Genomic DNA, 23,595 nt, shown 5'->3' on the forward strand with positions numbered 1-23,595 from the left:
GAGAGAGGTCCACTTGCCTAGAATTTAAATCTAATCCTGAAATTGTGGTTGGTCAAGTTCAGACTCTAGGACTTAGCCTCATGGTTGGCCTCTCCCTGAGCCAGCCTCTAGCCCAAATCAATCAGCTATCTCTCCAGCTCAGCTGAACCAGAAGGTAGGGCCTACCACCATAAGGATGTAAATACATTTACCAGGGGAGGGCCTGCTCCTGAACTTGGAGGTTCTGGTACGCTTTTCTCTGAGATGAGGAGAGACCCCCTGCCCTCCACATGGCAAGAGCTTTTTGTCCTTTATTTCCTTCCTCCCTTACTCTCTTTTTACATTTCTTTAAGTCCTATTACATGGGCTCTGGAGTTTGCAGTGGCTCACCCATTCTCCTGTCTCTCTGTCTCTGTCTCTCTCTTTCATTCTCGCTCTAACTCACTCTGCCTCTCTCACAAATAAATAAACAAAAATAAAATTCTTAAAACACAAAAAGAGCAGCAAGAAAAGTATACACAAACTAAGAGTTTGGTGTTCAAGGCCTTTCCTGACTCTCCACAAACCCTGTATCAACCCTTACCCTCCCTCCTCTCTCCTTCCATTCTTCCTTACTTCTTTACTTCATTTCTCCTTTGCTTTCTTTATTGCTCTCTTTGTTCACCCCTCCCTCCTTTCTTAATTCTTCTATATGAGGTCTTACTATTTTCCCATGTTAGTAATTTCTGGCCTCAAAATATCTTTCTGCATCAGCTTCCACACTTCTAAGTTGCCATTCATTTCCTACCAAAGAGAGAAAGAGCGAGAGAGAATATATGGAGAAAATGCGCATGCCAGGGCCTCCAGCTACTGCAAATGAACTCCAGATGCATGCACCTCTTTGTATATCATGGCTACACATGAGTACTAGGAAATTTAACCAGGGATGTGAGACTTTGCAGGCCTTAACTACTGAGCCATTTTTCCAGCCCCTTATTTTTAAAATTTAATCAGTGCTTTACAGCTATATTTTCCTCAATAAATAATAAGATTTTTGTGTAATTGTTAATAGCCATATTTCCAAATCTTCACCCTGTACCTATATATAAAAAAACAGAAAACTGTGAATAAATGAATGAAACAGTACTCTGTCTTTGAGTTTCTCACTTAAATGCAGATGAAGTAATACATTGAGTAGGTACTGGCAATTTGTTTTAGGATTAATAAAACTGAAAATTGTGAATATACAATAAAGTATTATTAACTGCAGTTACTATGCTCTGTCATTTGATCTTAACTTTCTACTTGTGACTCCATAACACAAACAAGACCTAAAACTACAAAACCAAAAGTTTCATGACTTTGGAGTATATAATGAATTATTGGATGTATTGGAAGCAGAGGTAAGAATATAAAAATATGTGGAACTTTAACTTAATTTCTATTTTGTGCCAAACTTAAATGCCAAGAAAAAGTATCTTTTGATATATGAGGCTTTTGAGTACATAGGCTTTACATCTTCTAACAAGGGTAATTGGGTTTTTTGTTTGTTTGTTTGTTTGTTTTTACTAGATATGGACTTATTTAGTATGTAAACATAATACCTTGGTACCATCCTTTCCCTCATCCCTGTACCTTTACTGAAGAGGTCTTCCTTGTTGGGGATGCATGTCAGCACCATGTGGATGGTGGGTCATGGATTATTTGTGGGGGGTGGGCGGATGAGGGGTGGGAAGGGAGGGTTGTGGGGGGGAAGGGGACACAACGTCTCTGTACAAAATGTCCCAACTTCAACAAGGGTAATTGTAATGCCAGATTTTCTCCTATGTTAATGGCACAGTATAAAACTAAATATGAACGATACTTGTTATTGGGCTTTTATTTGACAAGGAAATGCCTTCTTATCACCTCAAGATTTCAGTTTTGGAAGTATATGAATTAACTCCCAAAGCCAAGGGAACATTTGCAGTGCCACACTTAGGAAATCTAAAATCAAGGAAATTTGTGAGTAGGTCAAGGTAGGCATAGTCTTATAAGATAACATTGTGAGATAGTCTGATCCTTTGATAAAATGTTTAGCAAAGCTTAACCCAAAAACCACAGGGCCTTCTACTCAACAAAAATTCGTTACTCTATGTAAGCTCCATCAAGACAGCTTGAGGGAATGGAAAGTTGATGACTCAGTTGGTAAAGCACTTGCCATGCAAGCATGAAAACCTGAATTCATGTATAAAATTTATGCATGGTGTTGCACAATTATAATTGAAGCACCAGGGAGATGGAAATAGACACAAATGGATCTCTGGGGTTTCTTAGTCAGTCCAGCTTACTTGGTCTATGTGAGAGCTAGTCTCAAAAAAGTCTTTCCTGAGAAGAAAGACACTTGAAGTTGTCCTCCAGCCTCCATACACATGTGCATACAAGCTCATGGGCACAAACACAACACACACACACACATACCTAGTTATTCCAAAGGAAAAAGGAAGTTTTATTTTCTATATAAATCCTGAGTTCACATCCTATGAATTTTCAATTATTTCCAATTGAACCTAGCTAGTAATAAACCTATTACTGCAGTCACCCTTTCTCTACTTCAATTTTATTGCTTTGTTAATTCCCTTGGTTCCCACTGTAAACTACTTGGGTCAAAACGTGAAAAGGTCATTGCTTATTACAAAACAATCTTTAGTTTTTAAATTTGTCTGATTGTCCTGTTTTTCAGGTTTGTGACTATATTTGTTACACACAGTTGATGACTTCCAAGTGCATATTTGGCATGTGAAAGTCTGGAATATTGCATGATGATATCAGATCTCTTTCTACTTCCACCCCCTCCCCCCGCCACACTCTCTCTCTCCTTGATCCAAATTCTTAACTGTTATTTCTAATAGAAAATAATTTTGTTTCTCAAAGGTTCTTTCACAGCTTTGAAGCCCCTCCTATGCCTAAAGAACTGTTTCTCTGATATTTTTACCAGGCTCCAGGGCTTATCAACAGAGTCACACTAATCACCAACATATTCATAATTCATTGTCACAGGTGCCTTTACATTCCTATCAACCACCTAGAAGGATATTTTCCTTTCATATAAGAGAGAAACAAGAAGATCAAATCAGTCATGTAATGAACCCTAACCACAGAACACATTTGGTATGTGATGAGCCAGGCATTGTGCCTCCAAGTCCTAATGAAAAGCACTTGTGGAGGTCAGGATCATATTTTCTGCTGCTTTTTATAACCTTAACATTTTCTTGTCTCACACAGCCTTAACACCAGACATAAAGATAATTAACATAGCTTGGGTGAACACCAGTTCTTCTCTTATGTTTGTTTTTCCACTTTCAGTAATTCACTATTGTCTTAATTCTTTTTTCTTGCTCTGTCTCTGTCTTTAATCATTCTTCCACTTTCAACTTTTCAATGACATCTACATTTAGTAACCCTTTGTTTTTATTAATGATATTTAGATGTTTCATATTCTCTTATTTCATATGATTATTTAACAATTTTGTAAAGTGTTTACTATAATATTTTTTTTTTTCACTTTCCAGACAAGGAAAAAGACTCAGAAACTAAGGGTCATAAGGTAACAGGACATTGAATAAAATTGTGGGGCTAAGATCTGAACACGGGTTAAACTCATGCTATATACTTCTCTTCAACTGTTGATCACACTGACTCTCAGAAGCCCATCCAAATACCAATCCCACCATATCTAAGACTATAGTTTTTGCAACTTATGCACCTGTCCTCAGCTGTCTACAGGGCCAGATTTCTTTTTCCTTGGGAAATTATTAAACTTCACATCAATGATATTGAATATAAGAAAAATAGGTTCTCACATCTCTCAAATAATATTATTGCCTAGATTATTTTCCTAAAATATGATATTTCTTTGACCTAATTTCATTTTTGAACAGTGTTTTATGGCATAAATTATACAGTCTAACATTTTCATAACATTTGAATTGATTCAGATTTACTTTGCTGAGGACTTGTTACAATTGAGTTGTCTGCCAGAGAGTAAATAACTTTTCCTACACTTGGAATAGTAAACCAATGGGTGGATATCCATTTAGTGGTGTTAAAGAAAGGAGCCCTGTTTCCTGTCTGGAGTTAGGTTTGATTAGACCAAGGATCCTTTCCAACTCTATGATTTATATCCTTTCCTTTGACCAGATATAGACAAATAAGAAAAAATAATAATAGAAACCCAAAGGCTTGGGGAGATGGATCATTGGTGAAAGATACTTACTTGACAAATCTATTGGCAAAAATAAATTCCCAAGCCTCTCACATAAAGCTGGACAGGCATTAGGCATTTGTTTGCAGAGGTAAGTAACCTTGTTGCTATTATACATACCATACACACAAACACAACACATAAGTATGTAAATAATAAATAAATAAGTTTTCAAAAGGTAGGCAGTGAAATATGTTTTTTAAGAAAGTAATTTACTAGTTACTAGGAATTCATCCACATGGAGTTGATATACATTTTACAGAGAAAAATAATTATAAGAGTTTGGAACCTAGGCATCGCTTAACATCTATGAGCCTTGGTTTCTCATGTGTACATTACATGTGATAATAATGTTTGTCAGTGTCATGCAAACCAGACCTGATTCCTGGAAGGTCTGACACCAGGTGCTTGGTTTGACATTGTAATTGGCAAATAAGTCAAACATAGCAATCATACAGCATGGACCCCTAGGTTATGTAAAGCATTAGCTTTGCCACAAAGCTTTGCATTCAGGAAACCACATCCTTCTTCATATCCATCTGGACACAGCTGGACAAGGTGGGTCTCATGAGAATGTAATCTGTGTAGTTTCATTGAAAACTCTGCTCAGAGCGCCTTGGCCTTGAGTCACCAATCCTAAGACCTTAGTAATTGTATTTTTGATTTTGTGTTTTGCCTGTGAAGTCCCATTGGACTATAGAACTGAGAGACTACATGCAGTACACATTGAGTTCTTTTCATTGCTCCATCTGCCCATAGGGCTCACAGAGTTGCTTGTGCATGCAGCTCAGCTGCAGCCATGCTGTGTGGGTGTCCAGTGATATTCCAAAGTGAGGAGGATTGGTCTGAGGAGAGAAATAATGTCTTTTCTCCAAACTGAGCTTGTTAAGAGAGTAGGAGGCAGTGATGATTTATTTCAATATTTAATTTATTTGAGAAAGGAGCAGAGAGAATGGACACACCAGGGATTTTAGCCACTACAATTAAACTCCAGACACATGTTCCACCTTGTGCTTCTGGTTCATGTGGGTACTGGGGAATCAAACCTTGGTCCCCAGGCTTCACATGAAGGTGCCTTAACTGCTAAGCCATCTCTCCAGCACCAGCAGCTCCTGATTCATTGGGAGACTATATGTCAACTAAGCAATGTAACAACATGATTGAGAAGGGTAACCAACATTCTCCTCTGGCCTCCACACATGTTCATAGCCACATGCATCTTCACACATATGCATAAAGTATATATGAACACAACACCTAATAAAATGTCAGGTATATGTCAAAACAAATAAAAAGAATAACATGTAAACAATGTCAGTGGTTTTAAATGGATTTTGGGAACAACATATATCACATCTGAAAACACTATTTGAATCTATTCAAAATGTTCCTTAAATGCCTGCCAGTTTTTAATCAGCCTGGAATAAGAGATGGTTCACATCAGGGTAATAAGTATGTCTGCTCCTTGAACCACAAATACTTCTGGGTATTGTGTTGATAACATATCTGCCTGCTTGAGAAAATGACATGAAACTTCTCTAAGATGGTAGAAAGTCTGAGCACACACTTTTAAAGATCTAGATAAGTACAGACCTTCTGCAGCAAAACCTCCTCACTGTTTAAAGGTTATTCCTGCTGGGTTTTTCTGTTAGTTTTAATAGAGACTAAGAACTTGGCCATGAGATATTAAGTAGCTATGCAACTGCAATTGCCCATGAGGGGTATTGTCAGATCTGTCACTTCCTAAGCCTAAGTTTAGAAAGGAAGAGTGGCAATCTACTATAGAAAGGAAAGGGTACATTAGTGATAAACAGATCAGAATGGCATCTTGATGTACTTAGATATGCAGCTCAGTATCCCTGGTTACCAAAATCTTTGCAACTGTTCTTGTCCTTCAGTTTATAGCCAATTTCCCTATGATCTTATATAAAAGTGGGACACCTGAGCCTTCTACATTTTTGTGTAACTTACAGAAAAAGGAACCATTGCAAAATATCTGAGTGGTCATCTTGCTTGCTGAATATTTAGTCAAGAAATCTTTAGTCTGTGATTCAGGACACTCATGTTTTTTGCATGAACGCAAGATACGGTGGTGGTGGCAGCAATATGATAAAAACCAGATCCAATAATGATGCACGCTTGTGTCTCAAATACACATATGTGTGCAGTACTCATTTATATATTTGCATATATATATGCAAATATATAAATATTTGTGTGTGTGTGTATATATATATATATATATCTCATATATATACATATATATGAGAGACATGACAAAGTAACTATATGTGTGTATATATATATATATATATATATATATATATATATATATATATGGTTACTTTGTATTACTTTGTATTATTGTGTCATACATGATAACTTTTTTGCTTTAAGTATTGTCCACAAATCTACCACACAATATATATCATTTGCTATAAAGAATGAAATGATAAGAGAAAATTTAATACTAAAACCAACATAAAACCTAGTCCTTATTCATTTATAGATTAGCTTAGTATGGAAATATGAGCTAAAAACATCAATGTTCTATATGACATCCAGAAATATAACCACACTGTGAGGTGAAAGACAATAGTGAGTGAAGGACAATCCTGCTGGACACAGCTTTGAAATACTACCTGGCCATCGACATCCTCTGAGAGTGATCAGAAGTAAGAATAAGGACATTCAAACTGTTGCTCCTTGGCAAGTGTCATAAATGTTTGGTTTCTTGCCTACTGAACCAGGTTGATTAGATGTGATTCAAAGAAACTGGAAGAGATGCATGCTGGCAGTTCTAAGGGGGTGGCTGCATGGAGCTTTGTACTTATGATAACACCTATGTAATCTTTCCTGATTCTAAGATGGTTTACTGCTCTGCCCTTCCTACCCTGTGCATGCTATGAGGTCATAAATAGGAACTGTTTTAAGTTCATATTTTTTGGGATAAAGTGGTATCCAGTAATAGATTACATAAAGAGATTGTATATGACAGCAGAAGCAGTGAGAAGCCAGGTGCATATAATTGATGTGAATAATATTTCAGCATTGCACAATGGATAGAAGACAGAATAACTAGGGTGGCATGTATAGAGACCAAGCAGGAGTTTAACAGCTGGGTTCCTTTCTCTGTGGCTGACCTAGTTACTACAATGCTGTATATCTCTCATATGGCAACAGTACTGAGTCTTCAATAGCAGCCTCCATCCATAAAGAGCAACCTATAACTCCGTGAGGCAGCTGAGATCAGAATGCCAAATTACTTATCAAGCACTTGCATCTAAGTTTTTCAAATCAAAGCCTTAATTCTATAGAGTTTAACTAACAGCAAGACGAGTAATTAAGTATGCCTCTCATTTTTTGTATTCATTCTTTGTTCTTATAACTTTGCTACTAAAATGTTTTGGCCATTTTCCTGGCAGATTGCCCTTGCAATTGCAATCACTTTCCTAAAGGCATCAATAATTGATATTCTCCAAATTTAATTAAGCAACTATGAAATACCAGCCAATTTAATGAAAGAGGAATAAAAATGTATATATTTGGAAAGAAATACCCTAGAGAATGGATAAAAAGGTGTTTGGTCATTTCACACAGAATGCTCTGAATGCTAGCCTATAGATATATTTTGTTCCATAAAAAGTAATACCATGTTCTTTTATGGCTATTACCCTAATACCCTTTTGGAACCAGCTAAGTGTGCAAGTATTATTTCTGATTCTGAGGCTGGAAAATTTAACTTTCAATGTGCCATGCTTGAGGCCAAAGGCTATCTATGTAATTCTACAGCTGAAAATAGATGATAGTCATCTCCTTCCTCTCCATATCCATCACTCTCATTGCTTTCATCTTCAATTTATTCATCATGAATTCTCATTGACCTGGGCACTGTACAAAACATACATCATAATGAGACCCTGGTCTCAAGGATCTACCTTGGCAGTACACAAAATCTTTATCAAGTGAATTACCAGAGTGATTTTCCATATTGTCTGGGTCCTTGGGATGTGATCTTTGTTTTAGATCTTTGTATTTCCTAACACAGAATATAGCAATCTTAAATAGTTTTAGAAATTGAATGTTAAAAATATTATTTTTTAAAGATTTTTATTTAATTGAGAGTGACAGAGAAAGAGGGAGAGGGAGAGAGAGAGAGAGAGAGAGAGAGTGAGAGAGAAAGAGAGAATGGGTGCGCCAGGGCTTCCAGCCACTGTAAAGGAACTCCAGACGCCTGCACCACTTGTGCATCTGGCTAACATGGGTCCTGGGGAATTGAGCCTCAACCAGGGTTCTTAGGCTTCACAGGCAAGCACTTAAGTGATAAGCCATTTCTCCAGCCCTAAAATTATTTTTTTTACTTTAATTTATTAGTTTTCTTTTCAGCAAATACAGGCAGTTTGGTACCATTGTTTAGGCTCATCCATGATCTACCCCCTCCCATTGGACCCTCCTTGTTGATGTAAATGGGTCATGCATTGTGGAGTTAGCCGCAGTTATTGGTACCATAAGTGTCTCTGCATGTCATGACCCAACATGTGACTCTGACATTCTTTCCGCCCCCTCTTCCACAAAATCTCCCTGAGCCATATTGGGTTCATTTTTGGTCTGCTTCAGTGCGGAGGTATTGGGGGCCTATGAGGCTCTGGCTCTCTGATTTGGTAGGAGTTGATTTTTCTCTGTGTAGCTCTCCTTCCCCTTTGTGTTGATATCCGGTTCATCAGGAAAACATCACCCTTGCTCGTTTCTTGATGACCCACCAAAGGCCAGTGGTAAGACCCTATTGCTGAAGACTCCATACGCAGCTGACAGGTAAAAAGGAGCAGGGCTGGAAGCCAGGAGAGAGTCAGTACCCAGACAGTCAGTGTGTCTAGTGCCAGAAGGTGCTACATGGGCGACTGGGGGAAATGACCAATATCTGCCCAAGCAACTCATGGTCTAACCTACTTAGCAACAAATAACCTGATGTGATGCCCACACAGTGCAATAGTGGCACACAGCCATGGTGGGGAACCAACTGCTCTTGATTTGGCTAACTGATCCCCTCGGTGGTACAAGACCCATAGCTGGAGCTGGGAAACAAGTCAGAACCATACCCAAACATAAGCCCACTCTCCAATATCAAGTTACCATCAAGCATGGAGTACAAGAGGGCCTACACCTATCAAACTCTCTATCAAAAAAGTAAGTGCTATCTCAATTTTCTGGGTGCTAACTTACTCTCCGTTGGAGAATCTGCTTCTCTTTTTCAGATAGATGCAGATCCTAAGGAGAGAGCTGCCCCAACATACCTCAAAAGGGGCCCAACTGAAACTAAAGACAATTGGCTAAAATTATTTTTAAAAGCCAATTACTTACATATTTTATGTATGTATATATGTGTCATTACTAATGTGGTATTAGTAGCTTATATCAATATTAGCTCAACATTTATATTTTCAGTAATGATTGATTAATTAATACCTATTATTCACAAATAATTGTTTTCAAATAAAACAAATTTGAAATTTTTGCTCAGGAGAATTTTAAGGCAGTCAATAAATTAGTTTGTTAGCATAAAAAATGAAGTCTCATGTGTAGTCACATGTGTAGAAGCTCTATAAATAAATGGCATGTGGATTATGAAGAATCATTGATACAAACTAAGATACAGTTTTACCTCTTGGCTAATGGTCCCCACACTTTCACTACCTATAATGTTTTGCATTATCTTATTTTCTTTGCATGGAGATAACATTGTCTAATGATTAAAATAACCTGTAGATGATTACAATTAATGAATACATCATCATTCATTGCCTAGAAAACATAAGTTTGGGTGAGCAATGTTTGTTTTGAAGATTATGAAATATATGAAGGTCAAGGAGAAGTCAGCCTGGGAGAATGAAGTCATGAGTGATAGATCAAATGAAAGAATAGTTACGGAGATAAGACCCATCAGAATATCAGAATTTAAATAATGGTAGTTTACAGTGAAGAGTTCTTGTCAGTTTTTCCTATGGAAAAGATGGGAAGATGATGAAATGAGGTAAGCAGATTGCCATGATGAAGGCTAGGAGATGAGGTGAAGAAGTAAGATAAGTACCCTTGCCAGAGCAGGGAGTGGAAAGCTGGAATGCAGAACACTGGAAAGTTTATTTCAAAATACAGTGTGATTTCATATAATGGATATGATACAGAATGAGCTCTAGATTTTCACATCTTTGTAATAGACAGGTAATATAATGCCAGTTATAATGCCATAATGTGACACATATAAAAACTATGACAAAACTATAATAAATTTCTTAATGGATAACTTTATTAAATTTTATTAAAATTTTAATATTAAATAACTATATTAAAGAAAATTAAGTGTATGTGTGTTGAAGGGGTGACAATTCTGTATGTCTAAGTAAAAATTCTTGAGCCTAAATTCTCAAATACAAATGTTTCCCAGAAAGACCTGGACAATTCAAAGGGCTGAAAAAAATTGGCATTCCATCTTCACATTTTTATAAATGAGAAAATTCAATAAAAATATGTACATGGGCAGTTTTATTAGTCATGGGGCAGAGGACGAAGGAAGAGAGTGTGAGGATGGCTAGGGTCATATGAAAAGTGTACAAGGTAAAGAAAGACTGTTGTACAAAGACATTTGAGGGAAAATAAGTTATTAATGACAATATTAGAAGTCCAACAGACATGAGATATTATTCTGGAGTAAATACAGTGAGCAGTTTGATTTAGCCAGCAGCTCTGAGCCCTCTGGAAACAATACTGGAAGAAAAGCTGATGGGGGACAATAAAGTGGTTACTGAATACTTACAGTAAATGTGTATCTGGAGTGATGATGAATATATGCAGAAAGTAAAGGATCTTAATGTCCAGATAAAATCTGGACAGGCATAGCATAGAAGGAGTGAACAGAATGACAATACAGAAAAGCTGTGAGGCATTAATATTCCAGTGACAAAGGTTGGGTCTGCAGAGTGGGAGAAATCAGAACAGAGAATGGCAGAGGAAATTCAGCAAGCATTTCTTGTCTACTGGTTGTGCTGGTTGCTACTATGAAGTAGGATGGAGGACATCTCTGAAATTCTGCCAGTTTAAGAATGGTGAAACGGGGCTGGGAGGATGACTTAGTGGTTAAGGTGCTTATCTGCAAAGTGTAAGGATCCAGGTTCAACTCCTCAATACCCACAGAAAAGCAGGATGCACAAGGTGTTGCACGCCTTTGAAGTTCTTTCACAGTGGCTAGGTGTCCTGGTGTGAACATTCTCTTTCTCTCTCTCAATCCTTTTCTTTTTTTCTCTCTCTTGGATAAATAAACAAATAAATGAATACAATATTAAAAGAAAGAATGGTTAAACTAGAGTATATTGAAAGGTCATTTGTAGGGGGTTGAGGTTGCTCAGAGGCATGGCAGAATAATACAATATATGAGTGCCTTTCTTTCCATTACCATTCTATCACTGGTAATATAATAGAAGAGACCATCAAACTAGGCTCTGACAAATGTGGAAATGGTTCTTTTACATAAGGGTATAATTTTTATATTTTCCATTTCATTCTTTTTGTTGTTGTTTTCACTAGGGTCTCTAGCCTAGGCTGACCTGGAATTCACTATGTTGTCTCTGGGTGACCTCAAACTCATGGTGATTTAACTTTGTTTCCCAGTGCTGGGATTAGAAGTGTGTACTACCATGGCCTGCCATTTCATTCTTTTTTAAAAACTATAGTATTCATTTTATATTATATTGTAGCCAGCTCCATATTGCTTGGATGAACAGCCAAACCAGACATAGCTCATATAAAGAAGAGATTTGTTTCATGCTTACAGACCCAGGGAAAATTCCATCAAATGATGGAAAACACTGATTCCCATTTAAAAATCCAAGAACAGAGATACCTCTAAACAGCCAACATAATAAGCAAAACCCCTCAGCATACCTTTATGCTGGTATTCAGATCTGCCCCTAGTGCCCTCTCTCTCCCACCCCTACAGCAGGAGCCTGCCTACTAGGGACTGAAGCTCCAAACTCAATTTTAAGAAATATCTGAATCTACTGAAGACATACATTCAAACTACCACAGATTCCTTTTAAATTTTCTGAAAAAAATATAAAGGTAGTAAAGATTCTCATATATGCCAATTACTAAACATCATTTATACTGTTATATTATTTTTATTAACTGAAGTTTATGCTCTATTTAGGTTTCCTTAGCTTGCTCTTTCTGTCCCAGGGTTTCATGGAAGATGTTATATTACATTTAAGTGTCATGTCTCCTTGGGCTCCACCTGACCATGATGGTTTCTCTGACTTGTTTTTGATGACCCTGACTATATTGAATACCACTGGTCAGATATTTTGTACTATATCTCTCTAGTGATATTTTCAAAGTATTTTTCATGAGTTAATGGAGGATATTCATGTGATGCAGATCACAGAAGTAAATTATAACATACCAATATCCCATGCTACTGATATGACCGACTCTGCCAATGACTAGTCACCTGCCTGAGGCATGTTGAGCAGCTATTCTCACATTATTTTTCTTTTTGTCTTTTGTTTTTTTAAATGTATGTTTGTGTATGTATGAACATGTGCCCACCATATATATGCACAGATTTGTATGTGAAAGTGAGAGGATAGCCTCAAGTTCTGTTCCTCTGGCACCATCTAATTCCCACTGAGTACAGGAACACCCTGGCCTGGAGCTCACCAATTAAGCTAGATCATCAGGGAGAGAAACCTATTTCTTCCTCCCCAGTAGTACTATTACAGGCACATGCCACCATACCCAGCTTTTATACGAGGTTTTGTGGATCAAGGTGAGGTCCTCATGCTGGCAAAGCAAGCACTATACTGACTAATCTATCTTATCCCTCTAACATCATTCTTCTTCGTCCCTTTCCACTCAACTGTTTGGTCAGAAGTCGTTATGTGCTGCTCACATGGACAAAGGTGTTATGCTCTGGCTCTTGAAGGTAGAATGGCTATGAAAATTATTCTTGTGCCCAAAGAGATTCCTTTATTTTCTTCCATTTATTTCTTAATTAAATCACTTTTATTCATCAGTATATACTCATGGACATTTATCTTATCTTCATTGTTATTGCTATGAGCTACTGGGGACTGAGTCCAGGGATTTGCACATATTGGTCAAGCAATGTACCACTGAATCACATATCCAGTCCTCACTTCACTTAATATATTTAGACATAAGCTCATTAAATTATCCATATTAAAATCATTGTCAAGCCCAAGCAGTCACTGATCTTGCAATCACCATGCACTTAACATTCTGAGTAGCTAGGATTGCAGTCTGTGCAACCAGGACAATCAGCCCTAGACCTACTTATTCTTTATATGCTGTCCTCCCAGGGAAACTTTATAAAATATTCTCCTAAACCCAAACTGGAACACATTCTCCAGTAATATTATTCTATAATTTTTTCTACTATTTCATCAATATTATGCTACTTATTGCATTTTGAAGTAATATGCTAATTATCATAATTAATTTATTAGTATCTCTCTCAGCCAATAAGGTATAATAGACTATGTTTGTGTTTGATGTTTATATCACCAGTCTACAGCATAAGGTACTGTATATAGTACATGTGCCCTGCAAAGCTGAGAATGATTTAGACACATACAGTGCCATGGTGTGGAAGAAAAGGAAGTAAATTTTTAAGAGCTATATTATGAAATCCATAGAAAATTTCTTTCTACCCTTTAGAAATGAACAATAGATTTCATGAGTTTAAACAAAGACCACTTTTGGTTATAAACAAATATATTTCGTGTTACTCAATCATCCAAGTAGTAAATGGGTCAGAAATAAGACTGTGAGCCCCCTTTTTCTGAAAATATTTGAATGAGAATAGAAATTCATCCCCATTAATGTCTGCAAACAGACTTGCCTTGAGGATATTGAAAAGGGCATCACTGTGTTTGCTTTCTACAGGTGATATGATGGAAAACAATCTGCTATGAGACAGGTGCATTTAATTGTGACTTCCATCTATTGCCTTGTTGCTGCATAACTTTGGATGTGTGACTTATCTTTGCTGAGTTTCCGAGTTTTCATGTATAAAATAGGGATAATATTTTCTGCCAGTTGGGTTATAGTAGGGATTAAGTTAGATGATATTTCTGGAGAGCCTAGTATAGGGTCTGACAAAGAGAAGTGTGGAATAAACTAGGAAGAATGTGGAGCCTAGCAAACATTATAGGATTTGGGGATAGACATATGGAATTGTGAGTTCCTATTGTTGCTTCCTTACTCTACCATTTGGGCCAAATTACCTGTAGTGCTTTATATCAATTTACCGAGTTAGAATCATGATATTATTCATTATTTAGAAAGATACTTTTAGACCAAGAAGTATAAAATCAGTATAAAGAAGTAGGTCCTAAAATAAACTCAATAAATGCTTGTAAGACACTGACTTAAATGTTTTCCAATGGCATGACCAAGCCTCAGAGATGCTTTACTACTGTGGCATATACATCAAAGTTGAGAAATGAAGGACTTTAAAGAATAGAAAGGTTACATTATACAGGCTGAAGAAGGGTGAGAAACAGGAGATTGTTATCTTGAATGAGGAACTATCTTTTATAAGTATTCGATGCTGATGGTAATGAAACTTTCCTTGGGATTTGCCCAGATTGACCTGGAACTCACTTTGTGACCCTGATTGGTCTTGAATTTGCAGCTGATTCTCTTGCCTCAGGCTCCATAGGGTTAGTGATGTGAACTATTCTGCTAGGCATTCATTTAGACACTTTGATACTTTTAAATTATTTTTCGCTTTTATTTATTTATTTGATAGCAACAGAGAGAGAAAGAGGCCGAGAGAGAGAGAGAGACAGAGAAAGAGAAGGGATGCACCAGGGCTTCTAGCCACTGCAAAAGAACTCCAGACGTGTGCGCCTCCTTGTGCTTCTGGCTAACGTGGGTCCTGGGGAATCAAGCCTCGAACCAGGGTCCTTAGGTTTCATAGGCAAGCACTTAACAGCTAAGCCATCTCTCCAGCCATCAGTTTGATACTTTTATACATATGTATATTTTAACAACTATTTGATGATTGCTTTATCAGATAGAGATACTGAAATGGGGTTTTGGATTATGGAAGCTGTTTGGGGTTCAGAAGCTCAGTATTTTTTTTGTCTTACATTTACAATGCTTCCTCCTCTGAACTTAATATTCATTTCTCAAACAAGTATATATTATAACAGGACATTAGTAAGAAGTGAGGAAAATTATGTTCCTGCCTTAAAATTAAAAAAGTCTGAAATGTTCAACTCTAATTGAGGGCACTATTTAATCAAGTACTATTTTTCTGAAGGTTCAGTTCAGCTCTCTGTAGGCAGCTTAGATGAATAATTTGTTTATTTGCCTCGATGTTTGATTGGTGAGATAATGTAAATAAAACCTTGAGGTCACTCTTGAGGGGATTAGGTATTTTATAAATACTTGATATATTTGGTAAAGAAGGCAATTATTTGCAAAATCTCTGTGAGCTCAAATGACTATTTTCTAAGATTAGTTTAGTATATACTGCACAGGTGAAGCAAATGTCTTCAGAAAGATCAAACTCATCTCCATTTCTTTTGCACCTCAATTGGCTGAATCACTTTCATAGAAAAAAGTTATTGGCTATAATGCATGTAATATGAAGTGGGGTTTAATCTAGCATTTGCATAATTGAGATAATGCGTGATAAGAATAATGGGGGAATAATTTCAATTTAGGAAATGGTTTGGATCTGTGGAGATGCTCAGTGGATACAGCAGTTGTCATACAAGCTTAAGTACCTAATTTTGAATCCCCAGAACTCAAGGAAAAAGCTGGACATAGTGGTGCTGTCAGTGCACACTTATGGTGAGTTGGGAGGCTAGACTGGTGAATGCAGTGGTAAATGCCATGCCTTGTACTAAACAAGCGGGAGTCAAGGATGTCATTACTAGTCAAAAGAAGTTGACTTCTACAATGAAGTGTGGCATAAACATACACAAAAGAAAGTTGCCTTATTTGTTCATGGTGATTAATTTTACACATCATATTTTCAGTCAACTGAATTGTGTTCAAAGAGGAAACTGGTATTTTGGATTCTTTATCTGGTAACATCAGTTCTCCAGGGTGGGCGGGGGGGGGGGGTACAACTGTCACCTCAGGTTCCTGAAAACTTATTCTGACTCTGACCTTCCTTTCCAAAGCTGTAAACTGTGAGTGTAGGAAAGCATGACCAGACTTGATTTTCAGTCTTAACGTTGTTATTGTATTGTATATTTTTGTTGCTCTATTATACTGTTTTTATTGGGATTCTCAACAATAGCTATTTCTTTACTAGCCAAGAATGTCTTTCTGGTACTAGAAATTCATTGTGTTATTGGATCAACTGAATTTACAATATTCTGATTTAGTTTGTTTTGACTGACATTCATGCTATTTGTCTCTGGGCTATTGAGTACTCACTTAAGTAACAAACATCTAGTGTTTCTAAATTTCTGATTTGATTATTTCTCAATAAATTATTATAAATAATGTTTTAAATATCACATCCAAAGCATTTCTATCATGTTTGCTAGTTTAGCATTTGCCCAAATTACATAACATATCATTTCTATTTCTGGTCATGAAAGAGAACTTGTTCTTTGTTATAAACTTCCCTAACATTTGAGGAGGCAAAAGAAATTAGCATATTTGTAACTGCAACATTGAAGTAAATATACAAAATAACTACTTTATGGCATTTTACAAGAAAGACTCTGTTCAGGGCCTGGTACCTGAGAGAAAGGGAACCTAAGATGTCAGTCATGGTGGTAGCTTCCCTTCTGGAAACAACTGACAGGTCATCACAGCAAGAATGAACATGAAGACATGGTAGTATTGCTGAGGCAAGGACTATGACATTCACTGGATGGGATAAACAGAAGATTTAGTCCCTCAGAAGACCGAATGATGATGCAACAGCCAGTACAACAGAAGCATACTAAATGAGGTACCCAGGCCTAAAAGAGTGAGAGCCTCAGTGGTCTCAGAGACAAGGCAAGAGTCTAATCTGTGAGGTCTAAAATGGAAACCACAGAAGGAAAGCAATAAAATGCACTACAAAATACTACTGGCCCCCTCACCCCACACATATTCAATGAAAGAAATAAACAAACTCAAGTATTCCAAGCCAGGTAGGTGTTCCAAGCCTATAACCCCTTGCATTTGGGAAGCTGAGGCATAAGGATTTCCAGGAATCGAAGGTCAGTCTAGGTTACACAGAGATATTCCACCTCAAAATATTAATTAATTAATTAATTAATTGAGAAGGAAGAAAGAATTTCAACAAAATCTAAGTAAGAAACACTAAAAGAGATAGAAAATTTGCCATGTAAAGCCAATTTTCCATGTAAAAATCATTCCATAGAGAGGGATAAAAATTAATAATATCTTTACTTTATCTAAAACAGAGGATGTCAAAAACCAATAGACATGTTTAAAGTAATTAAAGAAAAACTATTTTAACCTTAAAGACTATCTCCATCCAAACTATATTTCAAAGTGAAAGAAACATAAAGACATTTTCAGGCAATAAAAGATGAGAAGAACCACAGCCAACAGATCAGAACTATAAAATATATTAAGGGGAGTTCTCCAGACAGAAAGAAAACAATTCCAGATGGAACCATAGACTTGCAGAAAATAACACAAAGCAACAGAAATCATAAATATCATGAGATTTTCTTCTTTTGTTCTTTTAAAAATAAATGGCTATTTATAGCAAAAATAACATACTATAGAACTTGTAATATAAATAGATGCATCAAAATATTAGCACAAAGGATAGGATAAAGAATTGTATGCTATAGTAGTTTTAATTTTTTTCTGAATATTATAATATCACTTCATAAGTTACAGATGAGCATGCAAGCCATAAAAATCCACTTAAAAACTGGTATGGGTCACAAACAAACAATAATAAAGGGTAAACATGAAAGGAAAATGTGAAAAATTCCATTTAATCCAAGAAAAAGGCATAAAGTAAAGCAAGGATACAAAATGGAAGTGATATAGAGGAAGGTTGCATAGATTGAAATTACTCATATTGATACTTGTATTAAGTATTATATGAAGTACTCAATCCAAAATCAGATGACAAAATTTCTTTAAAAATATACTACTTACATTAATATCATATTCAATATGATTGTACAATGTGTTTATGACAAACAAATGTGAAAGTATCAACAATTATGGAAAGCAAGAATAGGAGAATTAGTGTTAGACTAAGTGTTCTCATAAGAAGAGACATTTCTGCATGCTGAAAAGAGCTGGATTCCATGGTGCTTAGTAAGTGAGCTTCAAAGTAGATCAGGCAAAACCTGACAGATGTGGAAAGTAAGAAAGTCAAACTAACACTGGAGAAAGCAAAATCCTCTGTGTTTGTGCTTGATAAATTAGAAGAATGCTGTAAGTCAGAAAGATTATAGATGCCTTGAATTCTGTTAGTTGACACCTATAAGGCATTCTAACCAGAATAACACATGTTCTCTATACTTGTTTGAAATATTTGAAATATTACAGTATGTTATCTAACTAGAAAGGAGTAAAGGTATATTTACATTATTTTTTTTTAAAATGATCTGGCCACATAATTAAGAACTTTCTATTTCAGCAAATTCAATCTTTAATATTAATTCTTAGAGTTCTTGATATGCTATTGTCAATTTTGAATCTCTAAGAGACTCTTACATCTTCAGTAATTCCCAAATGTATGCAAAACTTCATTTTTAGAGAATGTTTTTTTTGCCTATAACATGTGTTTGACAAATCCTACTTTAGTTTAACAAGAAAGTCTCTCAGAGGTATATGGGAAATCATTTGCTCATTGGCCTTCAGTTTCATATTAATGGAAGAGAGACTCACGTTTTGGGATCCTTGGCAAGATTTGCAAAAGGATTATTAGGAAGAGATTTGGTAAGCATTTAGAAAAGGAAGTAATCATGGTTATTACATTTCACAGGTTCATCAACACTAAATCATGCATGTGAGAGCCATTTCCTTCCTTGGTGTGTTGGGTGTTTGCAGAGTGTGCTTGGATTTCAACATGATGTCATTCTCTCATGATACCCTTTGTAAATTGGAGAACACAGTGATGTTACAGCATAAATAAAGTAATGTGGTACAGTCTAATTGCTAGAGCCAGTAGGCTTAATTTTATGAGAATGGGGTCATTTGGGTGATATTTGTCTTCTCCTACATTTGTGTGTTTTGGTGTGTGTTTCTATATGATTTTTTTTTTTTTTTTTGAGGTAGGATCTCACTCTAGTCCAGGCAGACTTGGATTTCACTATGTAGTGTCAAGGGTGGCCTTGCATGCATGGCTATCTTCCTATCTCTGCCTCCTGAATGCTGGGATTAAAGGTGTGCACCACCATGCCTGGTTTATATCATTCTTTTTAATGTTAGGTTTTAAACACAAATACTGTATTCATCAGAATTTCACCTTGTTTAAAGATAAGAAGAGTCTTTAAATATTTGACTCCAGAATTCTTACCTATATTCAAGTTACTCTGAAATAATAAATTGACATTCAAAATAAATAAAGGTACTTAGATAAAAGTAAGATAATGCTACTAGCATCACACACACACACACACACACACACACACAAACACACACACACATACACACACAATTATGTGAGTAAAATGTGATAGACAAAGCTATTTAGAAATGTTTAACTGGGGCTGGAGAGATGACTTAGTGGTTAAGCACTTGCTTGTGAAGCCTAAGGACCCCGGTTCCAGGCTCGGTTCCCCAGGTCCCACGTTAGCCAGATGCACAAGGGGGCGCACGCGTCTGGAGTTCGTTTGCAGAGGCCGGAAGCCCTGGCGCGCCCATTCTCTCTCTCTTCCTCTATCTGTCTTTGTCTCTTTGTCTGTTGCTCTCAAATAAATAAATAAAAAATGTAAAAAAAACATTATAAAAAAAAAGAAATGTTTAACTGTTTGTAGTAGTAATTTTGATGTTTGGATGTATATGCTGTTATGGACAGTGTTGAGGTTATATAAACATTTATTTGAACATTCCATATACAATCTTAATTTTTAGGTTTAATCTCATCATTTTGTGAACTAAATGATTTTTTTTTTTTTATCTTAGAGAAATTCACTTTCCCATACAGGTAGTAAGGGATGGGCCTGGTTACTGACCTAAGATCCTTCTCTATCTGGATCCACCTTCTTCTAGATTGTGAGCTCAGAATATATTAACATAAAATAACATCTAACATATTATGTTGTCTAGTGCCTGAAGATGTTTCATGAGCAAGTTGGGCAAAATAACCAACATCTATCTAAGCAACTTAGGCTCTAAGCTACTCAACATCAATCAACCTTAAGTGATGCTCACACAGGTGCAATAGTGGCACACAGCCATGGTGGGTTACCAACTGCACTTGATTTGGCTAATGGATCCACTCAGTGGAATGGAACCCACATCTGGAACCGGGAAACAAGTCAGAACCATATCCAATAATGAGCCTGCTCTCCAATATCAAGCTCCAAACAACCGTGGGCTATAAGAAGGCCTACACCTATTAAATTTTCTCTAAAATAATAATGAATATCCATATATCTTGCACTGACCTCGCTCTCCATCAGAGAATTTGCTTCTCTTTTTCAGATGGATGCAGAACCTGCGATGAGAATCAGCCTATCACACCCCACCTGGGCATCACTGAAGCCATAGGATTAGTGGGGTAATGAGTAAGAGATGCATTCTCGGTGAACCTGGTACTAGCACAGTGGTGAAGGACACAGACACAGAGAACACTCAACTCCCACCAAATCAGATATCCAGAGACACAAAGACTCCCAAGACCTCCCATCATTGAAATAGACCTACCCAATATGGCTCAGGGAAGTTTGCAGATGAGGGGCCAGAAAGAGAAATTGTTAGAGCCATAAGTTGGATCATTATGCACAGAGATATTGCCTCTCCCCCATAAGTGAAGGCCACTCCAACAATGCAACATCCACATCTGTAGATGTCCATTAGGTCTAAGTGGTCTGTGGTTTTGTTGAGCTATCTTACTTCCCTGTTGAGTTTCTCCAATCAACTCCTACCATATCAGATATTCAGAGACCCCCCAACACCTCATCACTGAAGCAGACCAAAACTGAACCCAACATGATTCAGGGAAATTTTGCAGAAGAGGGGGCAGAAAGAATGTCAAAGACACATGTTAAGTCATGATATGCAGAGACATTTCTCCTACCCGTAACTGTGGATTAACTCCACAATGCATGACCCATATACCTCAACAACGAGGGACCAAGGGGAGGGGGTAGTAAATGGATGAGCCTAACTATGGTACTTACTTGACTATATTCACTGACTACAAAACTAATTAATTAAAAATTTGGTAAATTACAAAAATAAATCTTGGGATTGTATTTTGAAAGCTCAGGCTCCTAGTATGACTGTCATGTTTTGTTAAAATGTTTAGTTTATTATGCAATGTAATGATGTAAATATGATTAAGGTCTTTTATTGATATATTTTCTAATTCAATGTACTAAATATATTTCTGGTGATGGAGAGATTGCTAACTGGTTAAAGGTGCTTGCTTGTAAAGCCAAATGGCCTGGGATTTGAGTCCCCAGTTTCCATGTAAACCTGATTCACAAAATGCACATGTGTCTGGAGTTTGTAGTAGAAGGAGGCTCTGGCTGGCAGGCTTTGTAAGCAAATACCTATACCTGTTAAGCCATCTCCCCAATTCCCATTCCTTTTCAAAGCTGGCAAGTTGACACCTCATAAAACCAGAACTGATTCTTAAACTTACTGAATAAGATTCATACTCATGGGCAAGATTAAATTATATTAATATGTTTGTTATTATTTATTAAGTACTAATATTTTCTTTAGTTGTTTTGTACTGAATAGAAAGTTTAATCTTTGTAGTCATTAAAGGTACTATTGTAATGCTAAATAAAAATATTACAGTTAAGGTTCCCAACTAATGCCATGCTATCCACCACTTACTCCTTTCAATCTTTTAAGGAGTATATCTTTTACTTTTCCAAACCAATCTATAAGTGGAGATTTTATGTTTATATTTTACAAACTGTGGAGAACTTCTATTTGTTATTATTCTGATTATTCTTTGTCTTATTATTATTATTCTTGTTTTTTTAAGACAATGTCTCACTCTAGCCCAGGCTGGCCTCCAACTCACAGTGATCATCCTACCTCAGCCTCCCAAGTGCTGGGATAAAGATGTGCACCACCATACCTGCCTTGCAGATTGTATACTATTCTCATAGTGTTGCTGTAAATTGTACCCAGTACACTTAGTAAGTATGCTGAAAGGTCAGTTACTGAGATAGAGTTCTTCACAATTCTATAACAATGTAGTCAAATTTGAACACTTTTTACACTTCAGCTAAAGTAATTTGGACATTGAAAACTTCTCATACCTGACTTGTTTCACCAGTCCCAGGAAGAAGCACAAGAAACATGCCAAAGCCAGTCAACATAACTTCTCCAAAAAATGGATTTTAAACAAACTACAATATGAAACCAGATTAAAATAGAAACACACAAGCAATGGAACAAGAACAAAACAGTAACACCTGCAAGGAAAAGCAGGCAGCTATTGCTGAGAAGAGAAATCAAAAAAATTATATTTTGTTCCAACCACTATTCTCAACGCTTGCCAAACAATAACAGTTTAGTTTTGGATAAGGATCTCTGGGGTGTACTTTCAATGTTCTTTAAGGCAGCTGACTGCTCAATATTTTCCTTCCCAACTCCAGTGTGAATCTTTGAGTCTTGGCAAAAGAAAATGTGAAGGGACCTTTACTCGAGGGTAGGAGAATGTACTTGGCTGTGAAGGAAGTGACTCTGCTGAAACACTAAGCTCATTCTTTCCATTGTGTACATTGAAAAGTCCTTGTAGAAAGAGCTGCCAAGATGTTAGGTTCCATGTGCTCTCTGTAAGCAACACTGGGAAACTTGTGGAAGGCATGGCTGGGATCCAGGCAGCACCTTCAACAGACAGACAAGACTTACTTAACCACACCCAAAGACTGACTGACTTTCCACTTTCCAATTTCTTATTATTCTCTGTTACATAATGAATTTATGTCTGTCTAGAAAAACATCTTGAATATCTCCTTTAGTGTGTGTGTGTGTGTGTGATGTATACACATATGTATGTGGATGTGTGTTTGTGCCCTGTGCATACATATGCAGACACCAAAGAAAGTTTTGGGTGTTCTTTACTGTCACTTTTCTTTGAGACAGAATCTCTCACTGAGCCTGGAGCTCATTTTTTGGCTAGGTCTGCAACCCCTAGCAGTCCTCATGTCTGTGTCTATCCCACTTTCCAGGGATATGGT

The sequence above is a fragment of the Jaculus jaculus genome, chromosome 3 (genome assembly GCF_020740685.1).
Source record: "Jaculus jaculus isolate mJacJac1 chromosome 3, mJacJac1.mat.Y.cur, whole genome shotgun sequence".
Classification (NCBI taxonomy): Eukaryota; Metazoa; Chordata; class Mammalia; order Rodentia; family Dipodidae; genus Jaculus; species Jaculus jaculus.